The sequence below is a fragment of the Harpia harpyja genome, chromosome 3, assembly GCF_026419915.1.
Source record: "Harpia harpyja isolate bHarHar1 chromosome 3, bHarHar1 primary haplotype, whole genome shotgun sequence".
Lineage (NCBI taxonomy): Eukaryota > Metazoa > Chordata > Aves > Accipitriformes > Accipitridae > Harpia > Harpia harpyja.
In genome coordinates this window covers 10392300-10413582 of record NC_068942.1, presented here as the reverse complement: position 1 = coordinate 10413582, position 21283 = coordinate 10392300, and positions in this window count along the sequence as shown.

The window sequence follows — 21283 nt, the reverse complement described above, 5'->3', positions numbered from 1 at the left end:
CCCCGTGCACCCAGCTGTACCCAGCTCTGCCGGCTCCCTGTCACCCGGCCCGCCTGGCCTTAGCTTGTGCCAGTCGTGCAGTAGATGTCACAGCACGGAAATGCCCAGGACGGATTTGTGCTGTCAGGTGAAAACGCGACAGCAAAGGCGATGATAAAGATGCCATCAGGCAGGCAAACAGTGCCCAACGGAGAGCATCTGACTTCTCTGAGTGGGTTGAATACCTCAGCTCCGAAGAAATGGCTTTCAAAGCAATGAATGAAAACAAATGGAAACGATGTCACGAGTATGACACAGAGAAAAAATGTGCCAGATTGCCTGTGCTTGCAGATTGATCAGGGTGAGGGCCTGATTTGGGTGCCGGACCTTCCCTGAGCCCCCTGCCCAGTCTCCAGGCAGGCCCCACCGACATTTTGGCCAAGGCCCAGCAACACTCCCCCTGCACAGCGCCTGCTCGTTTGAGGACTTGCCACCACGTTCGGAACCCCGAAGCTGCTTCGCAGGACGCATGTGGCTGGGTGGCTCCGGGGCCAGAGGATGCCCCCCCCCCCCCCCCTTGCTTAGTTCACTAGCAGGGGTGCAGCCTAAACACCGAGAAACTTTGGGGCAGCCGTGCTGCCTGCACCAAGCCGGCAGCCGCAGCCCTGAGACGGGGACGGGGGCCGCTTGCCGCCCCTAAGCGACCCTCGGCCCAGCCGACGGCCACTGAGCCTCGTTTGCCCGGGGACGGGGACCGGGACCGGGCAGCGGGCCGGCGGGCAGGATCCCGCCTCCCCCCAGGAGAGGGCAGCAGCACTCCCGCGCATCGCCCCGGCGAGGGGCGGCGGGGGGGGGGGGGGACTGGAAAGGGCCCTCGGCGCGTCCCACACGGCCCTGACAGCACCCGCATCCCCGGGGACCGATGGCAAGACCCCCCCCGAGCAGCCGCTCGCCCTCCTCACCGGGGGTCTCCCTCCCGTGGGGTCTGCAGGGGCACCGGGAAGGACCGGCGGGGGGGCGGGGCGGGGCAGAGCTGCGTCTTCATCTTCGCGGGTCAAGGGGGATGCGTTTTCCCACGTCTTGAGGGAGTTAAATAGTCTCCTGCGAAAGAACGTGTTCTTCGTGTGAGTGGAAAACACGGGCGGGGGGGGGGTGGGGGGAGAAAGATTTAAAACATAAAAGAGGGAGGGGAAAAGAAAAAGGGGAAGAAAAGGAAAAAAAGCTTAAGAGTTTCAGCTGAAATCTCTGAGGCATAACCAGAATACAAACATTTCTAGCATTAATAAATGCGTTGCTGCAGACCTCCAAGGAAGACATCTCCTCATTAAGTAGTACTTCTTTTTATTAATAATAAACATGACATTACAAAGCAAAATTAGAAAGGCACTAGCTTTTTCAGCTATGGTGCAGAAGCAGGGCCTGAAGAAGGCATGGGCCTCTTCTCTGATAATAGATGAATTTTGTTACCAGGCAGAAATCGGCATTTACCCTAACTGACAACTCAGCTGTCAAGCAAATTTGGTTAGTTTTCTTATCCAAGTGCTGCCATTACCTTTCTGCTCAACCTCATCAAAGGGATTGTACTCACAACTACAGCAAGCAGGATTTGGCCTTGACCAGCAAATCTCAGAAATAACTCTAAGACTATCAGAAGTCTTGTGTGGTTACATAGTCCTGATTATTCTTGAAAACACATTCAAGTATTTCAATACCTGCTCTGACTACCAGAAAAACTGTGTATCATTCAGCAGAAGGAAGAGTCTTACTTTAACAGCGTAGAAACAGAACACAGCAAATGAATATTGATTTCCTATGCCATCTTGCTGGATCTGTGGAGATGGCAGTATGAACCAGGGAAAATGAGCAGTTTGAAGCTGTGAACCTGGTTGTCCCCTCTGTTTGTCTCCCTGTTGCCTTCAGTGCTCTTTCTCCTGATTTATGCCACTGTGAGCTGAAAACCGAACCATTTTTTCAAGTTTTCTTGTTATCTTTGAAGGATGATGGCTTGGATAAAGCCTTTTAACCAAAGGGCTGGAAAAGGAGGGACAGACCATAAATCTCAAGGCAGGGCCAGAAAATTAAGTGATAACCTGAATGTAAGGAATAAAGAGGGAAAGGAGTCAGGGACGACTGGGAGGCTGGGTGCTTGGGGAGTGGGACAGCCTTGGGAAGGGAGACCGGGGCAGGCGGTGGCTCAGGGGGCAGGAAGAAAGGGGAGAAGGGGCTCTGCCTCCTGAGCCGAAACTGCTGCCCAGGAGACAGACTGCTTATCTTCTGAAATAGGGGCCAGCAAGAGCAGGGATGTGTGAGCATTGTCCATGGAGAGGCGGCTCTGGGGTTGTGGAAATGCAAATCCTCGGGTTTTTAATCTTGACTAATTTCATTGCAAAGATGGCAAAGCTCAACATGAGCAAAGGATCAGTGTATTACATCTTCATTGCACAACCATCCCCTGCCTGTGGAAAGCTTTTCTTCCCCCTCTCCATTACAGTCCTGTGTGTACCTCTGTGTATTAATTCACAGAGCTGATGCTGGCTCCTTTATGTGCTGGTTGTGGCTGATGTCAAAGCCTACCAGTGGGTCACCCAATTCAGTGACTGTTTTCCAGACTCCACAGAGCACCAGAAAGCAGTCCAGAAGACAGCTGCACATAAGTAATTAATTAAGGGCATGCACACATCCCTATCACACTCAACAAAATGAACTTGTGAGGAAATAAATATGTTAAATAAACTATCATCATGTTGACACATTTTTGGCTAGTTGCAAGTGAAAATCATCTCAGCAATAGTGTACAATGGTCTGAGCCAATCCTTACTTTCAAAAGATTATATGAGCTTTGTTTAAAAACAGTTGACAAACACTTGTCTAGTGGCACTATTTCTGACCAGCGTGAGCCACCATGCCTGTTAGCACTGTCCTGTTGGAGCATTATTTTTCTATGTGCATAGCAAAGAACATGAAAGCCTTTTCACTCAGGGCAAAAAGACAGAGTCACATCTGCACTAAACCATGAAGAATGAGCAAAATAACAAGTCAGAAAAAAACCCCAGTTGATTTACAACCATTCAGTCTTTAATTCAGAAGAACCCTGTGCTGGTTTTGGCTGGGATAGAGTTAATTTTTTCCGTAGTAGCTAGTACGGGCTGTGTTTTGGATTTGTGCTGAAAACAGTGTTGATAACACAGGGATGTTTTCATTCCTGCTGAGCAGTGCTTACACAGAGCCAAGGGCTTTGCTGCTTCTCACCCCACCCCACCAGCGAGCAGGCTGGGGGGGCACAAGGAGCTGGAAGGGGACACAGCCGGGACAGCTGACCCCAACTGACCCAAGGGATATCCCAGACCATAGGATGTCATGCTCAGCGTATAAAGCTGGGGGAAGAAGGAGGAAGGGGGGATGTTTGGAGTGATGGCGTTTGTCTTCCCAAAGTAACCGTTACACGTGATGATGGACCCCTGCTTTCCTGGAGATGGCTGAACACCTGCCTGCCCATGGGAAGTGCTGAAGGAATTCCTTGTTTTGCTTTGCTTGTGTACGTGTATTTGCTTTACCTGTTAAATTGTCTTTAGCTCAACCCACGAGTTTTCTCACTTTTACCTTTCCAATTCTCTCCCCCATCCCACTGTGGGGGGACTGAGCAAGCGGCTGTGTGGGGCTGAGTTGCCAGCTGAGGTTAAACCACAGCAGTGCTTTTTGGTGCCCAGCGTGAGGCTCGAACGGTTTGAGATAATGGCAGATTTGATTGGAACGTGCTAGATCAAATTTATAGCTGTTATTGCTGTTCATCTATTAATTGACAGGCTCCTGTGCTTGCCATGGGGCTTGCTTGCCTTACTGTGTATTAGAGTCTAGTGCTCGTTAGCGGCTGCTTTTTGCTTTTGCTGCTTGCTCTACTGCTTATCATCTTACTCTGCTGTGCCTGGGAACATTTTGATAACAGCAATGGCAATGCGCCTGGGCTGGCAGATGGCCAGGGCATCACTGCTGTTCCTATGCTGCTGTACTGGACAGGCTGGAACTCCAGTGTGAACCCGAGTTGAAGGGACTGTGACCTGTGGATGAGCCCATGCAGGAACAGGACACCCCGAAGCGTCTGTGGCTGTGGATAAACCCATGCCAGAGCAGGTACATCTCGAAGCATCCGTGGCCGTGGTTATGTCTGTGCCGCAGCAGGTATACCTCTAAAGGGATTGTGGCCCAAGGATAAGTCCACGCTGGACAAGGTACACCTTGAAGCATCAGTGGCTGTGCATGAGGTCATGCTGGAGCACCTTAAAGCATGTGGCCATGCATAAGTCCACAACAGAGCAGGCATGCCCCTGGGAGGACTGCAGCCATGGGTAAGGCCATGATGGAGCCAGTTTACTTCTGAAGGGACTGTGGCTGTGCATGAGGCCACGCTGGAGCAGGTACATCTCTGAAGGCATTGTCACCTATGGATAAGGCCATGCTGGAACAGGTGCACCTCAAAGCGACGGTGGCTGTGGATAAGTCTATGCTGCAGCAGGAATACCCCTGAAGAGACTGTGGCTCATAGATAAGGCTCTACTTGGAGCAGGTACACCCCTAAGGGACAGCAGTCTGTGGATAAGTCCAAGCCGGAGCAGGGGCAAGGGGAGGAGTTCATTGCAATGTTAAACCCGATGGTCTGGCCCAAAGGGACCAGGGGTGGAGATTGCAATGGAAATACCTTTAAATTGTTGTAATCTGGGATTTGATTTGCATGTTATAGGAGTTACTACAGCAGGAGCCACCTGAACCAGTGGAGGACAAGCCTTACAAGAAGCAGTGCAAGTGCAGCAGTGACCCGACCTGAGCTGGCTTTGGTGCCCAGTAACTCCACAGAACACATCACTTCTCCTGTCCTGAGTGACCACCATAACAGATGGAGCCCAAAGACATGGACTAAATTAACTCAGTGGGCATTTCGTGGACATTTACGGACATTTTACAGACATTTCACAGGGGTGGCCCATAGCCTAAGGGAATGATATCTGTGTATTGCATCAAAGGATGGGAAGGGGAGTGGTGATTAATGAGGATGTACTGGATAGTGTGGGACCTGAGCATGATGTAAATGGTATGGAATAAGGGGTGGAGAATGTGCTGGTTTTGGCTGGGATAAAGTTAATTTTCTTCATAGCAGCTGGTATGGGGTTATGTTTTGGATTTGTGGTGAAAACAGTGTTGATAACACAGGGATGTTTTCGCTGCTGCTGAGCAGTGCTTACACAGAGCCAAGGGCTTTGCTGCTTCTCACCCCACCCCACCAGCGAGCAGGCTGGGGGGGCACAAGGATTTGGAAAGGGATACAGGCAGGACAGCTGACCCCAACTGGCCAAAGGGATATTCCAGACCGTATGATGTCATGCTCAGCGTATAAAGCTGGGGGAAGAAGAAGGAAGGAGGGACGTTTGGAGTGATGGTGTGTGTCTTCCCAAGTCACCGTTAGGCGTGGTGATGGAGCCCTGCTTTCCTGGAGATGGCTGAACACCTGCCTGCCCAGGGGAAGTGGTGAATGACTTCCTTGTTTTGCTTTGCTTGCACACACAGCTTTTGCTTTACCTGTTAAATTGTCTTTAGCTCAACCCATGAGTTTTCTGACTTTTACCCTTCCAATTCTCTCCCCCATCCCGCCAGGGGGGAGTGAGCAAGTGGCTGTGTGGGGCTGAGTTGCTGGCTGGGGTTAAACCACAACAAACCCCCAAATTTATCAGTGGCTTTGCAAGTCAGATGCCAAATCCCGTCCTTCAGTCTCGAGCACTCAGGAGCAATAACGCTGCATCAGCTGCTTGGGAATCAAGGAAGGTCAGACACTTGAAATGTGAAGATGCACTCAGGAACATCACTCTCTGGGTGAGTACAAGAAACTGCTATCACCAACTAAAACTTCAAGAATTTTAGACTTACAGAAAATGGGTGTCAGTACCTCATACAGAATGCTTTTTTAGGAACGCTCTGCAAATTTGGGGTTTATTCCCTGAATTACCAAATGAAATGAGGAAGGACTAATAGCATCAAAGTTTTCCAAAGAGCTGTTGACTAGATTTACTCTGCCTGACTGGCCAACTCAACCAGGATCTGCAACGTGTTTGTCTTAGTCAATTACATGGCAAATTGTGAAGCAGACGATTTGCTCTCCTAATCCAAACCACCACGTTCCCATTTTGGAGAATCACGAACCTCCTCCATGTCAGAGTAAGGTTTAATCAGACAGAGTTAGATGCCACCTGGTACATCCAACTCCTCCTTATGGCTAGCTGGTTCACCTGGGGGGAGGCTGAACCTCCACTCAACATCCTCAAGGGATCCGAGGTTACTTTCCTGACCACCACTGTCCACAGAGACCTGCCCAGGACTCACCTGCATTTTTCCATAGCCACCTGCTCCTGAAGCCTATGGCTGTTGTAGCCCCTGGTGGATACTCAGGCCACCTTCAGCCAGAGCAAGCTGGGTGGAGGAGTCCTGGACACTGTCCTGTCCCTGGGGCTAAGGTATCGGAAGGCACTGAAGTGACCTGTGGTGGTAAGCCAGAAAGCCAGCAATCATTTTCCCATTTCCAAACAGACATAGAGAGAATATCGAGACAGGTCATCCATCGGCTAACCCTCTTCCCTCTTTAGGACCATCACACTTCTGAAGAGGGAAAACAACCCCACATCTTCATATGAAGGCTGTTATTTTCTATAGGCATATAATAGTGTAATAGCTTGAGAAATCATAGACCGTGCCATACGATCTTTGCTTAGATCTTAAATGTTTGCATAAAATACTCTCTATGAATCCAATGCACAGAGAAATGTCATTTCCATGCACCTGTCAGAATTTTTGCTGTGGAAAGGAAAAAAGAAAGTACATTATCTTTTTAGAATCATGACTAGAAAACAATTAATTGTCAGTAGGCAATCACACCAGTCTGAAAAGATCCATCTTGAAATAAGTTTATGGGAATTTTTTTGTTTGGTTTTTTTTCAGGATGCTGCACTTGAGCAATTGAATGATATCACATTTAAGGTCCTGGGTGGCATGCCATTTCCTTACTCGTATGCATCTAATTAAGTCTTAATTGTGCCATTCGTTAGGAAATGAAAGAAGAGCTGTTAGACTGGATATCTTTCATGATAGTAAAACAGGATGATACCAGTGAAATAGCTAATGTATAGAAAAAGAACAGAAGTATGCAGGGAGGAGGAAAAGACTTTTGAAGATAATGATGTTTGAAACACAGCAGAAATGTTAGAAACAGCTTAATAGTGAATTTACCACAAATAGTGTCTTGATCAACACAAACAGTATGAAAGGTACATTCTTTTTATAGCTCACTGAAGTGTGGATGACTGTCCACATTCAGAAATACCCAGAGAGCCAAATTCTGCTTTTAGTTACCCTGGTGTCAGAGTGGTATCATCCCAGTCTCCTCTTCAGAATGAAACAACCCAGAACTGTTCTTCTCTTTTGCACAGATTGGTTCTTGCTACTTAATGTATCTCCATTTAATTTCATCAAGTTCCCAAAGCACAGGCCTAAAACATGGCTCGTATGGGAAGAGAACAGCCAGGCTTCAGGAGACGTTGGATCTGCTTGCACACCCATCAAGTTTCACTCCTTGTATTGCAGCCCCCCTGGACGGGTCAGTGGAGGACACCCCCAGCAGTCCCACAGAAGCAGGAGTCCTTCCCTCCTGCACACACAGGGTTGGGATTGAAGCCATGGTGCAGGAGCTGATGTGAATATCTGAACTGATCACTTGAGCTAAGGGAGAACATTTTGACAACTGTCTCCACTTCAAATATATCTGTCCTGGTGAGTTCTTTGGTTTACATCTCTTGTTTGCATTATACCTAGGTACTTCCTTTTACCCTTAGTAGTCGAAAAGGATCTATTTACTAATATAATTCCCTAGTAAACATTTTTCCTTTCCTCTCTGGATAGAGGATCACAGCAAGATGAGCCATAACAGAAGATAACATAAACGTGACAGATTATTTCACTAACGGTATCGAAATTTAAGGACTTATTATCCTACAGAGTTGCAATCTTACCTGAAGTACTCCCCATCTATGTTGATTCTGGGGGAAAAAAGACTCTTCAACACAATTTCAGGTTATTATAGCAGCAAGGTGCCTGCTGGTGAGGAGTTGGCAGAGACACCGCTGGAGGGCACAGCCTGGGCCACAGTGGGTGAAGTCCACCACGGCTGCTTCTCACCCGGCCTCAGCCAGCCAGAGCTACCGCACCCCAAAATGGGCCGGGGGCTCTGAGCTGTTGGGAGCTGTGAGGGACTCAGGAAGAGCCGAGCATTGCTCCCGCCTGGGGTATGTCACCAGCGTCGGTCCATTGTGGTTTCCACAAAGGGCCAAACTTTCTCATTTGTGAATTTGCAAGTCTGCTCAGCGGAGTTCACTGAGGTTGTGTGCATGCAAGAAAGGGAGCACGCTCTGGTCAAGAGGCTATAAACATAATATTGAATACCAGATGGCTTTCCTTATGCTAGCAGGAGCCAGCAGACACTTCCAAAGGCTACAGCCAGTTGAAGACTTGATGAAATTTTGTAAACAGTCACCGTCACACCTCGCAGCATTCATTGCTGTGTTTCAGTCCCGGCCCACTGCCGTGACCTGAAAGTCACTTCCCCTCTTCCAAGGGTTCACATGGAGTTTATAAAAAACCCCCCACAAATAGTATCTCAGATGTAAATATCACATGTAGTGAATCCCATCTTAAACTTCTCAGATTATATTTATGGATGTTTAATTTTGATAGCTTCTTTTTCAAATGCTTTTTTCAATTTAGAGTGTTTTCATTAAAAAAAAACCCATGGTAGTTCCACCCCACCCACACCCACCCCCAACAAAAAAAAAACAAACAACAACAGAAAAAAACCCCACAACCCATTCCCAGTCTTAAAACTGATCTAATACTGTGTGCTCAATCTTTCTCTGCTGGGAGGAACTCTACAAACCTACTTGCAGAGCCAGCACAGGCAACCTGGCCGCCGTGGCCACAGCACGCCCCTGAAATCTCTGGCTGGCAGGATTTAGCCTTATTCCATATTGAAGGAGACAGTTGCACTGGCTCCTTCCAGCGGTGAGGGACCCCAAGCAGATCATCTTATCGAGAAGGGAAGTTTCAGCAGCAGAGGAGAAGTCAGGCTGTGGGAGTCTAGAAAAGCATAAAATTTGGTTTTCCTACTCTTCCTAGGCTGTATTAATTGAAGTGTTTGAAAGAGAGGAGCTACTCCTTCAACACAAACCTGTAAATTCTTTAGCAGCTTGGGCAAGCCTTTCTCAGCAGCAAAGGAGTGGGTCTGTGAATGTCTTGGACTGTCTGACGTGAACTGATGTCCCACCACCTTCCAGCTCTTCAGACCCTGTGTATCTTTGTCCACGAATGACAAAAAAAGTAAGGAACAGGTGATCCCGGGAATTTTCCACGGGGCTTTCAACATCTTCGCTCCCAGTGAAAGCCAGGGGTCCGGGGGGAATGGCGAGTCCCCAGCACCGACCAGAGCCAGCCCCCGCTTTGCGTGAGCTGCATCTGACAGCCGGACAGGAGCTGTAAGAAACCTTCCCCCCCACCCACCAGTGCCGGGTTGCGAGGCGCCGGGCCCCGGCGTCGTGCGTGGAGGTCCCCGCCCGTGGGAGCGCAGGCGCTCTCCTCCTGCAGCCCCCCCGCGCACCTGGGGGGCGTCGAGCTGGGGGACAGGCGGGGATGGTGAGGACAGATGAGTGCCCAGACGGACGGACAGATGGATGGACAGCCTTCAGGTGTGCCCTTCCCCTCGCTCACGGCTCTGTGTCGACGAGGACAGTGCTGGGGCAGCCCCCTCCCCCGGGACTCCCTCCCCCGCAGACCTCCGGAGAGCTGCTGTGCCTTTTTTTTCCCTCGGAGCGCGGAAATCTGGAGACTAGATGTGGGGTTCTTTGGGGTTTTTTTCCCAAGCCAGGTATTCCCCTCCTCGCCACAAGCCCTGAACTTGCCACAGGGGAGGCTTCAACAACTCAGAGGAAGGAAAGGACAAGAGCCGATGAAAGCCAGCACCCCCACGCACGGGTAGACGACCCCCCCCACGCCCACGAGTGGGGAGCTCGGAGCGGGAGTCCCGCAGAAGGGAGCCGGGCTCGCTGCCCAGCTCAGGGGTGAGGCTGGCGCCGGGGGGAGCGGGGCTGAGCGCCCGGCCGCCAGAAAACAGGCGGCAGCAACCTGTTGGCACCGGGGGCTGCACCGGCAGCCTTTCTGGGGCTGGGGGCGGCTTCCCAGCCCCCCCCCCCCAAAAAAAACAAACAAACAACCCACCCCTTTCTCCTGGGCAAGGCAGGGCCGCAGGCAGGGGCTGGGGAGGGCTCACTCGGTGCCGTGCGGGGGGTCCTGGAGGTGCCCAGGCTGTCCTGCGCCCCTTGGGGAGCGGGGCTGGGGGGGGCCGGGGGTCTGAGAGCCGGACACAAGCCGTGTCGCACCGGCTCAGCCCCGGCGGGAGGGTGGTGGGTTGGTTTGGGGTTGTTTTTTGGTTGGTTGTTTTTTTTTTTGCATGGGGAGGGGGCTGTTTTGAGGAGCGCCCGCGCTTCCAGCCCCGGCAGTGGCTTTGGGAGCGATGCCGGCCTCCCGCCCCGGCCCCTCGGTCTTCCCCCCCCCCCCCCGCCGTCCCCGCCGCCCCCGGTCCCCGGCCCGCCCCACCGCCGGGGTCCCCTCCCCTGCCCGGAGCCGCGCTGGGACTCGGCTTTTTGTTATTTTCACGGAGCAGATATTAATTAAAAGAAATACATGATTAAAAAGTAATGAGTTGAATAAAAATTATCTCCGCTCATTTTCTGATTATGTTAATTGTTAAAAACCCTTCAATCACGCTGTTGCAGTCAATGGGTTTTAATGTGAAATTAGTGGGCTCTTGATAACTTACAGTCCAGAATAATCCTGGAGGTTTAGTCATCATTCCTAATAACGAGATGTTACTGAGAACGGAGATTTTACATGATTTTGCCACATTCAGCCCTTCCCCCATGAAAGGGTCTGCCTTTGTGGCACACAACTTCAATTTTCATGCCTACGACTACTTTGTTAGTCTTACCCTGTATACTGCTCCATTATACGCCAATTACATATTTTATGTGTCTGTGTGTCGTCTGAATATAAAAAACCGGGTGCCCGATGTAAGGATAGAAAAACAATTTTGTCCTTCATGGATTTCTAATTTTATTTTTCCCGTCCAACTCTTCTTGAATCTTGCGACTGTTTCTCCGCTCTGATTAATTATCTCCCTAAGAGATAAGCACAGGTTTAATCTTAAAGTATTAAAAGTAATTAAACTGTTAGGGAAAAAAAATATGTCTGTATTTGCTGCGGGAGTTCGTACACCACGGACAGGCTTGAAGAGTCCGGAGGGAAGTAAATATGGAGAGTTTCAGCGATGGGTGATCGCAAAGAGTCGGGGATTTGAAATAACTTCAGCCCCGCGGTTCGGAAACGCTGTGAAATTCGCCACTCATAGAGGGACGAAATGACGGCCCCCAGACCACTCTTATTTTAGCCAACGTGTTTCTTCCCTAGAAATTCGTTTAAGAGAGCTTTCATTTTCACGCAGATAACTAAATATACCCTTTTCTCTTCGACAGCCTTGAAAATATGCATCGAAAAACCGCTCCTCTCCTCGCACCCACCCAACAATTTAGCTCAAATCTCGAGCACTGACAGCAAACTGACTCCTCGCTGGAAGGCAAAGAGCGGGGCGGAACGGAGGAGCGGCTGCGAGGAAACGATCCGCGCTGCCAGCCCGGGATGTGCCCGAATTCCGTCGCAGGGGCTGTCCCCGCCGCGGGCGAGGAGCCGCCCGGGCCGCCGGGGAGCGGGCGATGGGCGCGGGGGGGAGCGAGGGGCAGCCCCCCGGCCCGCTCAGTCCCACTCTTTTAGGTTAAAAAGGAAAAGAAAAAAGAGGGGGAGAAAAAAAAGGGCAGCGGCAAAATTGGCGCTCTCTGTGCGTGCGTGTGTGTGTGCGCGCATACCCACGTATTCCTTCCCCCCGAGACAAAGTGCTGGTGCTGTGCATCTCTCTGTCACCGCAAGGATATCTAATTACTGCTGACAGATAAGAAAAGACGTTTTCGTGCGGACCGAGGGGGCTGGAGCGGGGGCGGCGGAGTGCGGGGCGCATTCCCGGCCAGCCCTGCACAGATTAGGCTGGGGAAAAATCTCCGCCACGGCGACTTGGGCTGCTGCTGGTTTAATATTGATCTCCTATTACCGGCGGCGGGGAGCGGGTGTTTGCTTGCCTTACTGGGGGGGAGGTCGGGCCGGATCCCGCACCCTGGCTCCTTTGGAGTGGGGAGAGGCCGGCCAGGATCGGGCCCTTTGGGTGCTTCCCCCCCCACGGGAAGCGGCGGGCCAGGGGCAGCACCCCCGTCTCCCGCCCGTGCCTGCCTCCCCCCCACCCCGCCCCGGGGCAGCTCCCGGGGGCGCCGGGCCTTGGGGAGGAGGGGGGAGGTTATGTCCTAATTTGTTGTGAAGGGGAAGCGCTTGGGGGTCTGTGGTTTGGGTTGGGTTTTGTTTTGGTTTGGTTTTTTTACTGGCGCTTCTCGTAAAAAAGAGCCATTTGTTTACAAAGCCCCACTGCCCCCATCGGAGCCCACCCCCGGCAGAGCTCCCTAAAGGAGCGAGGGGGGATCCTTCCGTGCCGGGCCCCCTCGCTGGTTCATTTCCCTATTTGCATCCGCTGTTAGCTGAAGATCATTTTAATAAATAACAATGAAAGGGGAGCGCATCTAGAGGGCTTGTCGGCAACATTCAAAAGCCAATAGAGTTTATAATTCTACTCTATCATTTCTTATTGATTAGAGTAATCAAGATAAAAAGCTAGCCGGGCTCCGAGAAGTTCAGCGGCATATCATTAAAGATAAGAGTCAGTTAATTCTGGCGCAGGGGTAATGGTGCCGGCGATGAAGAGTTCATTTGCATGAGATGCTGAGCCCCGTAACAAGAGGACAAAAATCACTAATTAGGACTGCAGAGTGTCTCGAGTTCTTCAAGCACCCTTTCGAGATGAGGGATGATGCAAAGAGACCGCACTTTTATGTAAATCCAGGGCAGGACACCGCGACCGGGGTGCTGCTCCCCGGCAGGGATTGCCGAGCGGGGCTGGGCCGGGTCCCCGGGGCCGCTCCGGGGCTGGCGGCGGGGCCGGGCCCCGGTCGCCGTGTCCTGCCCCGGCCCCGGTGTGCGCGGCCGCCGCCGCACCGAGCCTGCGGGACGCCGGCTGCCCCGACCGGCCCGGGCGTCCGGAGGAAACCCGGCGGCAGGAAGCGCCGGGCTTGCCCTGAAATCTGCGGGGTGGGGGGACACGGCAAGAAGCAAAAAAAAGAGGAGAAAAAAAAGCCCCGTAGCTCTGTTCAAAGGTTTACTGGTCGGTTAAAAAAAAAAAAAAAAAAAAGCCTCACACCACTGAGAAATAAAAAGCCTGGGCTAAGGTACCCGTGAGCCCGCCGGGCAGCTACGAGTTGCTAAAAACTAGGGAAAGCGCTTCGCGGCAGCCTGCCCGCCCGCCTGCCAGCCGACCCGCAGCTCCGCCGGCAGCGGGGAGCGCCCGCCGCCCGGGACGGCCGCGGGAGCCCGGGGGGCCGCGCCGAGGCGGGACGGGCTTGGGTTCCGCCTCTCCCTCCCGCTGCCTGCGTGCCTCCCGCTTCCCCACGGAGCACGAGTGGGGCCAGCGCCCCCTCCTTTCGGCGCGGCTACTGTCTTGCCCTTGTCCCCCCTCTCTGCCCGCACAGACAGACCCAAACCCGAGCGAAGCCCCTCAGCGTCTGGCAGCCCTCCGGGGAGGAAGGACACCCGTGGGGCTTTCGGGAAGCCCCCTGCAAAAGCCAGGGGCTGTAGCAGCGAGCCAGTGGCTATAAAGCTGTTTACTTGCCCGAAAGGCATCAGCCGCGGGAGGCTTGGCAGCTGGCTACCAGCACTAACTTTGCCCCTCGCTTGGCCGGCGAGCAAAGGATTCATGGCCTTCTTTTGGCTAATTGTAGGTGTCAGCGTGGAAAGTGGCAATGTTTGCTGCCTCTCAAAAGTCTCGCTGTCTCTCTGGCCCCCAGCAGCTCCCCAGCCAGCCCCGCCGCACACTGCCCTGCGCTCGCACGCACACACAGGACACTCACACGCCCCGGCTACACGTAGCCCTCACAGCCACCTCTCGCTTTCTCCCGCGTTCACACCTCCCACACGTGTCCTTTCTCACCCGACCCCCGCGGGGCACCTGCCTCCTGCGCACGCCCACCACCCACACTCACGTGTTCACGCGCGGACACCCCTCTCCCCTCCGTTGCTTGCGCGCTCGCAAGCAAGCGCACACACGCGCGTTGGTGTCTTGGGTGGACAGATCCCTCGCATTCGCAAAGCCCCTTGCACAGCCCTTCTCGCACATGTGCACCCACCCCCCGACACCCCCTTGCACGCCCCAGCATACTCATATGCACACTCCCCCACCTTCCCTGCAAGCTCACCTGTCAGGGAGACAGACAGACAGACAGACACCCCGCTTCACAGACACCACCACCCCCCCGCCGAGACCCCTGGTCCCCCCGCAGGGCCCAGGCCTGGGCCCGCTGCAGAGGAGGGTGGCAGCTCTCCTCCCGCCTCGCCTCCCCGGTCCCCGGCTCTTTGGACTTTTGTCTGGCTATGTGGCTGAAGGCTCCTTTCCCCTTGTTCTTCCCATAGAGAATAAAGTCAGTCTGTATTTAATGGTTATGGCGGATGTGAGGAGGATTTGGCAAATGAAGAGGCCTTTTGCTCTAAAATATTGTTCCTTACGTCGTGTGAGTCTACCAACCCACCACGACCCCATATTCTTCTCCGGGTGTCTGACTCGAATGACAAACGAGCTGATTTTTTCAGTACATCGCTGGGAAATGTAGTGAGTGATAATAGAGATTTCTCTTTCATTTTTTACGCTTGACTTGGTTATTGTTGCTTTTCTTTTCCCGTGATTCCTTCTGAGGATTAGCTCTGACTTCCCCACTATTGGCGGTCAAAGTGGCCCAAACTCTGGATGACAATTGATGGGGATCAGGGGATTGCCCATTCTGTGCCTGTAAGAACTGATTTGTGCCAGAGAAACTCATCAAGTATAGGCGAAGAATAAAAAGCATTTGGGGGTAAATGTATTCATTGAGAAGGGTTCTTCCAAATTGCTTCTAAGTTTTCTTAATGAAAAGTAACGCTTGCAGCAATCAACGGCTTTTTGACGGATTACAAACCTGGGTAGGACTATGGGACTGCATTTAAAAGTGCCCCAGCCTTAGCATGGGGGCAACTTGCTCACAAAAGTGTAGGAACGAGGGTCAGGCCGCAAAATACAAAGCTGAGGTTTGATGCGTGTAGGAGTAATGAAAGGTGCATTAATTTATTAACATGGTGCGCGCAGGAAAAGTGAAAGAACAGCCCGGTGTAAGAAGAATCATTAACTCTCTACCCCAGGGACCCACCCAAGGCTCGCCATTTACATCAAAATAGTTATTGTAACTTTAGAGAGAGAGAGAGAGAAAAAACCCGCAGCAGCAACAGTCCATGTAAGAGGTGGAGAAAAGAAAAGAAAAGAAAAGAAAAGAAAAGAAAAGAAAAGAAAAGAAAAGAAAAGAAAAGAAAAGAAAAGAAAAGAAAAGAAAAGAAAAGAAAAGAAAAGAGGAAAGGAAAGGAAAGGAAAGGAAAGGAAAGGAAAGGAAAGGAAAGGAAAGGAAAGGAAAGGAAAGGAAAGGAAAGGAAAGGAAAGGAAAGGAAAGGAAAGGAAAGGAAAGGAAAGGAAAGGAAAGGAAAGGAAAGGAAAGGAAAGGAAAAGACGAAGGGAGGAGGAGAGGAAAGAGGAGAGGAGGAGGTGTCAGCGGAGGTAGGGGGCCGGAGGGAAGGGGCAGGGGCGCGGCGGCCCCAGCCAGGCCCCGCCGAGCCCCCTCCCCGCCGCCGGGGCCGCCGGTCTCCCCGGGGCGGGCGGTGCGCGGGGCCGGTCCCGCCGCGGGGCGTTGGGCAGCGCCGAGCGGTGGCGGGGCCGGCGGCGGCGGCGGGGCCCGGGGCCCGGGGCCCGGCACCCTCCCCTCGAAGTGTGGCTTCGGGCGTTTAAACATCGATTTTGTTAATTAGTCGAATCATTAAGGGCCGGGGAGAGCGGCCCGGGGAGGGGCATTCGGCGGGGAGGAAAGGCTTTGTCCCGGCCTGGGTTAGCGCTCCGCCGGCCCGGCCCGGGCTGCATTTCGCTTTTCGTGGGGCTTTTTTTCTTTCCTTTTTTTTTTTTTCCCTCTGGTATTTTTCTTAAGCGGTCGAAGGACACAATGAGAACGGCCCCGAAGCAAAAAGGGTTAGACCAGGAAGGGGAGCGGGGAGGAATCTCCAGCCCTTCCCCGCCTTCCCTCCAAACCCGAAAGGCCGGAATATTAACTTTTTTCCCCCTGCATCTTGTCAATGCTATCATGGCTTTGATGGGAGGGTCTTCAAGGTGGCACATTTCTGAACTTAACCCCTTTTCAAACTAACTCTCTACCTCCCTTGTTAGTGCCCAGCTCTGAACTTCTGAAGAGTATTTTTGTGTGAGTCAGGGTTCATTCACTCGGGGGCTTTTGTAGGACTTTCTTCCTTTCAGCCCTCAGTGTGTTACACCAATTAAAGGACGACGTGCTGTAAATGTAATGGGCCGAGCAGTGATTGTTTTTGACAAGCAACAAAACACATAGATCCACCCCTTAGATTAGGCCGTTGAAGGGAGGTTCATGCCGGTCAGTTTACTGAATAGTTCATGAACTGTAATTCTGAGGGCTTGTGTGAAAGAAAATGTCTCTCTCCCTTTCTTTCCCCCCCCCCCCCCCTCTAAAAAGAAGAAACACCAAGCATCTAGGGGGAAGGGGATGGCTGGGAGGGTGAGGGGAGTTGGAGGAGAGCAGAGGTGGCTTTGTCTTGTCATTTAGGAAGAAAAAAAAAGAAGCTAACAGTCAAGCCACTTTATGTCACTAAACATGCCAGCCTCCTTTGCAGAGATGCTCCTCTCCGTACATCTTTATGGGCAGCCTTGAGCTAATAACCCACTAACTGCTCCCATCCACACAGTATTTTTATCTGGCCCAGAGCTCCCTTGTAGCTGGACCAGAAGTCTTCGTAATTCTGACTTCATTTCACAGGAGGAAGAAAATATGGATTAGAGTTGAACCTTCGAGGAACAGAAAGCACAAGAAATCTCATAGTATCATATCATTGGCCTGATCCTGTTCCTCTTCAGCATAGTGGGGGGACAAAAAGGGGAGGGGGGGAATCCTCTATAACCTGAACAGGACTTGAGTCAAAGGGGTTTGGGAAATGGGAAATGATCCTTCCCCAAATGCCCGAGGGCCAAGGAGGTGCTGGGCTTGTCATTTGTTTAAGTCAAAGCAACCTGGATATTCCCAGGGAAGGGGTAGGCACAGTTGCAGGCTGTGGAAAGAGTGGGAAGAAAGAGATGGATGTTTCTTCTTGAAAAGAAGTGAGTTCCTTCAGCCTTTGCTATGAAGATTATCCTGGGCACGTCACATTCTCTTTAATCGCAGAGGCATCTGCAGTCCTGCAGCTGCACGGGTACCACGTGCAGGTTTCTGAAGGGAACCACAATAGTGCAACTCTGTTGACATGGGGTGGGGAGCAAATACGGCACAGAAATGCCTTCAGAGCCCTTTGGGAGAGGGGTATGCCTTAGCGTGTGACCCCAAAAGCCAGCCTGCGGGGCAATCTCTGGGAAGAAAGCTACCTTGGGAGCTCCAGCTGAAGAAACCCAACACAATCTGCTCTCCACTTTTGCCCGGGCATCATTTCACCCCTGAATTGACAAGTTAAATAAATAATCTGTCTTGCTTTCAGATGTGCTGTTTCTCTAGGCATTTTTTTAGCAACTCCCAGGGTTTGCTAAATCACTGTTAATTCCTGCAGGGCCTCAGCAAACCCCAGTGACACTTGTGGAAACGATGGGGCTAGCTCCCTCTTGAAGATCCAGAATTACTGCCATGTAATAATCAGATTGCAGCCGTCTGGGCCTAGGCAGCAGCACATAGCAGATTTTTCTAACTCTTCTTCCCTTCAGTTCAATACAATGGGACCTAATTCCTGCAACACTTTTTTTGGATGCAGCAAGTTGTTTACACTGGTGATAAGCGTACTGTATGCGCTGTAAAATTTGTACTTGTTACTGCAGGAGATTAATGAATATGTGAATCACAGCTGAGGAGTTTAACTCTCATTGACTTCATTATGCAGAAGGTATCAGGAAACAAAAAGACACGTGTGCTAACTCATAAACAGAAGTACATCACTAATTCCAGTCTGCAGGCCCCACTAGAGCAGACTTTACATCTGCTCCCCCAAAAGCACTGTGGGCCGCTCACACTGGCACACAGACCGCAGTCATTTGAGGCCACAAATGCCACGGGAGACAGGGATGCTGCGTGGACAATGGGCAGATATCAAAGGGGAGCTGTCTGACTCGGGGAGAAATCTGCCGTGAAATCTGCTCCCAAGGGAGGTGGATCAGAACATGGTGCAGGTCAGCGAGGACCAAGAGATGCTGCACACTGTGTGCCCTTGCCAAGGATAAGATCACGGCTTGATCTGCGTTTGATTAATAACAGTGCAAAATGCTGCAAAGTATTATGGTACACTCAGAAATACGTAAAAGAGCCCCCTCCTCTATTTCCCACCCTTCTCAGCAGTGGGGGGGGAGAAAGCTCCACCTGGTAAAATGAAGTGGAAGTATTTCCACAGGCAGAGGCTTCCTGAAGAATTTTTTCTTGTTCCTCTCCAGCTAGGTCTTCCCCAAAGACTTAGTCTGGGAAAGCTAAGGAAATTCTCTTTTTCAGGTTGGGAGAGAATATTCAAAACAGCCAAGTAAAACAAGTTATAAATTTGTAAACATTTCTGTCATGCAAATGGCCCGTTCTGGTTGCATAGCGGTAGGGCAATTCTCATTTGGGAGAGAAAGCATAACCCATGCAGGGGTTGCCAGTTGTACGTAATGTAGCCGTCCTAAGCCGGTGCCAAACAACCTTTCTGCTATGCCAAACCATCCCAGATTTTGTGTAAATTTATTACACCAAGCACACAGCAGCTGTTTAATTGCAGAGAATTTAGGACAGGAAGTGAAGAATAAATCTGCATCCAATTGAATCCACAGCATGTAATTATCTGGAGCACAAATGGGTAAATAACTAAAACTAATGTGTCTAGGAAAATAAAAGCACACATATAGACACATATTTGTGTGGGGAATGGAAGTGTGTTTCATTCAAGTAAAATGACTCACTCGCAGCGTTCCCTTGATCTGGCTCCAAGTGTTTGCAGTGTGCCTTGTGATTCTTGCCTGAAGAGAGAAGTCTCGCTACATGACTTCAAAGCACGGTAACTTTTCCAGGTGTTACAGAGTATTTTACAGCAGCAGTTCTCATGATCTGATGACTCGGAATAGTAGGCAGGAGGAAATTAGCCTGTAAATTCATCACAGAAATGAGCAGAGATTTGTGCCATATCAGGCTGGCCGTACTCTCTTCTAAGGGATGTTGAGGAATGAGAAAAGGCATCCACTTTTACCAGTGAAGAAATGACTGTGTTTGTGGCTTCCACAGAACTGGAGAAAACGAGGACCGGGAAGGATTCATTTTTATGTATCCCCTCTCAGACACAAGTACAGCATTTTTCACACTTCTTGCAATTCTGAATTTTTCCCAAGGAGAACAGAGAAGGAGTGTGGGTGTGTTTTCTCAGAACAGGTTTTAACTTTGCCAATTGCTGTGAAAATTCATATTTGAAAATGGACCAGTAAAAAAATATACACTCAATGAAAGCGGACAGGCTGCAGTGAGGTGCCCCCCAAAAATGTGGGGAGAGTGTTCTGGCTAGTAGATAGATGATTGGCAAGTAACGTAATCTCCTGGGGAGATGGTTTTCAGATCTCCTCCCTGAATAGATGTCGAAAGCACCATCCTGCTTATCCAAGTTAATAGGGTGTGAATACAGCACTGCATAGCTGCGTGCAGCAGGACAGCTATAGTCTGAAAAATCTGTAACCAAGACTTACTCGTAAATGCAGTATCCAGAAAGAGTGCCTACTAATCCGCTCCCTGCATTTTCCCTCTTCTCCTCTACGCAATTTTCCACGGCTTGCATAACCATTTGGACACTCATGTTAACGCTGTATACCCATTCCCAAAGCTATGGGCCACTTTTCCAGTCTTCTTAACTCCCAGGATTTCTCAGACAACCCACTGCAGCGGAAAAAAAAAATTATACTGAACTAATCATATGCATTCCTTTTGGTGGCAGAGTTTATTAAAGATTTTTAAATTTTAATTTTTTTTTTTTTAATGGAGGTATTTTTTGGCGATGAAGTAAATGGAGAGGATCAAAGCAATTTTTCATTACTGGGTGGCTGAATGATGGTTAGTGAGACTAGAGGAGATTGACTGTTTTGTAGAGAGATTAGCAGAATTCACATCGCCGCTGAATGAAAGGTGGAGGAGGCAGAAACCCTAAACAAGTGAATTCAATTACTTCTGAAAGGAATAGGGTAAATGAGGATTCTCTCTTTGGGTTTGTTCCAGGAAATATGTCTGAAAAGTTTGTTGAAGAATACCAGTCATCCAAACCCTAAGTTTGCCTTTTTGTAAAAACTCCTCACTCTGTGGCAGCGTGTGATTTGGAAATGCTTCCCCTGTTTTGTGTATGCTGTTGTCGTGTCACCTCTTCAGTTAATTTCGCTCTCAAATTACACCACCCAGTGCAACTTGTTTGCACATGTGGCAAGGGTTTCAAAAGGAATATAAACCCGATTACAAGCCCACCGGAGTTAAAGAAGAGATCCTCCTCAGCGTCCCTGGATAACAGCCCCGGCAGAAGGAGCACTGGGCTGGGTTGTCGGCGGGGTGGTACACTGTGGTGTGATTGCTGGCGCTGGGAGGGATGCTGTGCTCTGACCTTTGGTGTGCGCTGGCACAGCCTGTGACAGCCTAGAGTTCACAACCTGGGAAGTTTGGAGTTTCAGTTTATTTGCTATGTGGTGATTTTGTAAGCAGTATGGCATGGTAGAAAGTAGCATTTGTTCCACAGGCTATTAGAGCAAGGTCTGTTGAATAAGAAGTGGCATGTTCTTGTTGCCAGCCTGTATCCCTGTTGGGTGTCCCTAGCGCAGGAGAGCCGCCCCAGGCACGCGGCACTCTCCTCTCTTTCCTGCTACGTCTGAGGGTGCTAAGCACAGAGGGCCTCCCAGCTCCCCTGGGACCTCCAGGCACTGCCAGTGCAAGGACTAGGAGCTGAGGCAGTGACTTCTGCAGGG